The sequence below is a fragment of the Pteropus vampyrus genome, unplaced genomic scaffold (genome assembly GCF_000151845.1).
Source record: "Pteropus vampyrus isolate Shadow unplaced genomic scaffold, Pvam_2.0 Scaffold13, whole genome shotgun sequence".
Classification (NCBI taxonomy): Eukaryota; Metazoa; Chordata; class Mammalia; order Chiroptera; family Pteropodidae; genus Pteropus; species Pteropus vampyrus.
The window spans coordinates 11,048,260-11,051,278 of NW_011888794.1; the positions used below are offsets into that span (position 1 = coordinate 11,048,260).

A 3,019-nucleotide genomic window follows, 5' to 3' on the forward strand; every position below is an offset into this window, starting at 1 on the left:
TGTAGAGAAAGAGCATATAAAATTTCCTTTTCTCCTTCTAATGAAAGACAAATGATAGACGGGGGTGGGAGCGGGAAAGTAAGATTTTGTCCATTTTGGAGAACAAAATTGAAGATGAAATTCTTTTTTATATTAGTAACTTTAAGAGGAAACTGTTGGGAAAACAAACAAACAACAACAACAAAATAAAAATAAAAAAGCAAGGGTGTGACATCTAGAAGTGAACTATTTGGAACAAGCCTGTGAGTCGTTCCTCCCAAGAGCAGTTCTCTTCCTGGAGATCATTTGGCTAATTAGCATAAGATCAATAATTTTCTTCTTCAGAGCAACTTGTATTCATAGTTTAGATTTCTTGAGGTTTTATGTGTTATGCGCCCTGGGACAGAATGTCTCGTAAGGCCCTGCGCTTTAGAAGAGTTTATACTGGTGAGGTGAGCACTATATGTACGTACGTACGTACGTATGTATGTATGTATGTACATATCAGTGCATTTTGCCTCTGTGTATAAAAATATACAGAGGCAAAAGAGATCTGTACAAGACTGAGAGGTCATTCACTCCTCTTTTAGGTTTTGAATGATTATTAGTGGACGTACGCATAGAACTCTCAGTCCAAATGAGGGGAACAATAATTTTACGTATCTGGGAAAATACCTTGTCTGTCATGTGCAGTACTTTAGATGGAAACTGAAGTGATTTTTCCACACTGCTATCCTAGATTTACATCTTGGGAGACACACACACACACACACACACACACACACACACACACACACACACACAATATGTATGTATGTATATGTATAGGCTTGTGATTTATATCAATGGGTATCTATTCTTTTTCAATTCGACAGATATTAACATCCTAAAATTAATAATAAATATTTATTAAAACAATGGGTAGGTCTATCAGAGAAAAACAAGATGAATAAATTATGGCTGATACTCTTTACATTGGCAGTATCACTAAGTAGGAATTGCTGGTGTAATATTCAATTCAGATAGAAATGTCCAAAAATATAAATGGAAATCAAGGGTTGAAATTCAGGGTCTTGAAGCATTGATATATGTGGTTTTTGTTTTCCATTTCTTTGTTGTAGATTAAATTTAGAGAATTTCTCCAAAAAGAGAGTGTAAATAAATAAAAGAACAAATCTTTAAAGGGTTAGTCACCTCTTGAAGGATAGAATATGTTTTGCTGCTGGTAGCTTGATATATTTGACAGCAATGTATATATACCAAGAATCTGATCAAAAATTTTAATATTCGTTCTATGTAATTTCAACTTTATATTGTAGCAATGGAGATTTGCAAAATTATCATTAGCAGAATTAACAATGTTGAGGTGACTACTTAGAGAGGTCAAAGAAGTGATTCTCAAGTGTGGTTCTCAAGTGTGGACCATCAGCATCACCTAGGAACTTTCTGGAAATGCCTATTTCTTGGGCAGATTCTTGTTATAAAAACTGAATCGGAAATCTAAAACTGCAGCAACACTATATTTTAAAGGTAGAGACCACCGTTTATATAACCGATGCTAATTCAAGTTTGAAAATCATGGGATTAATGGAAAATGATGAGTTGAGAATAATCAGAAATTGTCTTAACTGTTCAGTTGGGAAGATGTTGATTTCACTAACTTGCCATAAGAAAAATAGTAGACAGAACAGGTTTGGAAAATAAAGATGAGGTCTTTGGTATTAGGTATTTTTTAGCTTCAGATAATAGCAGGATGTTCATGTGCAGATTCCCAGGAACATGATGGAAAAGAAGATTTGTAAGTTAAGACAGGCTCAAGTCACATCATATGTATAGATTTACTGCAGAATATTAAAAAAAAAAAAAGTTAAGAAAGCTAGGTAGAGGCCTTGAGGGCTATCTATATATCATGGCTTGGTAGAAGAAGTAAATCTAATGGAAGAAAGACAAATTTCTATGTCATATCTAAAGGTTAGAGGAGATAAGAAAATGCTGAGTAAAATAATGATTAATAATAATACATTTGGGATATACGAGAAAAAAATTATTTATTTATTTTTTCTTTTTGGTGAAGCAACCCTTGGTTGACCTCACAGATTGCAAGGACCTTGTCACTTTACAATCCCTTTTTTTTTTTTTTTTTTTTTACGCCTACAGCACCCGGTCTTCCTAGGTGGTCTCCCATCTAAGTACTAACTAGGCCCAACTCTGCTTAGCTTCCAAGATCAGATGAGATTGGGCTTGTTCAGGGTGGCATGGCTATAGAACAAAATTTAAATTTTTTGACTGAGGAAAAGGAATTGTGAGTGAGCTGAAAGTAAAATAAGTGAAAATATTAGGAACATTTATATATATATAAAAAAAAAACTTCATTTAAATGAGAGAGCATGAGTGTGGAGTAGATTTAATTGTGAGTCATCCTTTGTTCTAGGACTACTAAGCAAATCTAGAGCAAAACTAGAAAATAAATAAATAAATAACGATTATTCCTTAGATTTTCAATCCATGGGATTAATATGACTAGTAGGTCAAAAGAGCAAATGATCAGAAGATCTAGTTTGTGCCTAAACCTAAAATTTTCTCCCTCCCAATACTCCTGTATATCTTGGTCTTAAATTCAGCTGAATGTAAATCAAGGATACTTCAGTTTTGTTTCATGTTAATACTTCAATTTTTTTTTCTCTTAAGATAGTGGCATCTATTCTGTTCATTGTACATTCACATGTAAACACTTTCCTGTAGCGCTTCTTTTTATTTGAGACCTTTGCTTTAGACTTGATGATAACATTTCATTTCTTCAAGGTAGACCTAAAGCATACATTCTAAGAACTCGTTTTAAACTTATTTCCAAATTCTCTCTAATATCTTCAAAAGAAAGTTGCATTATCTTTAGCCCCTTAGACATAGATGCTTAGACTGACCTATCCTAGACCTGCAACAGGGAAGATTCCTTTATCAAAATGCCTATGATAAGATAGATGATTGTTTATGACCTAGATATGGAGGCAAATAAAACTGAGATAAAAGATTACAAGAAATT

At 33.4% G+C, this 3,019-nt stretch overlaps 1 pseudogene; it reads right to left on the reverse strand.

Moving 5' to 3' along the window:
• Positions 1–2,127: 2,127 nt before the first annotated feature.
• Positions 2,128–2,246, reverse strand: LOC111733265 (annotated as a pseudogene).
• Between the last annotated feature and the right edge of the window lie 773 nt (positions 2,247–3,019).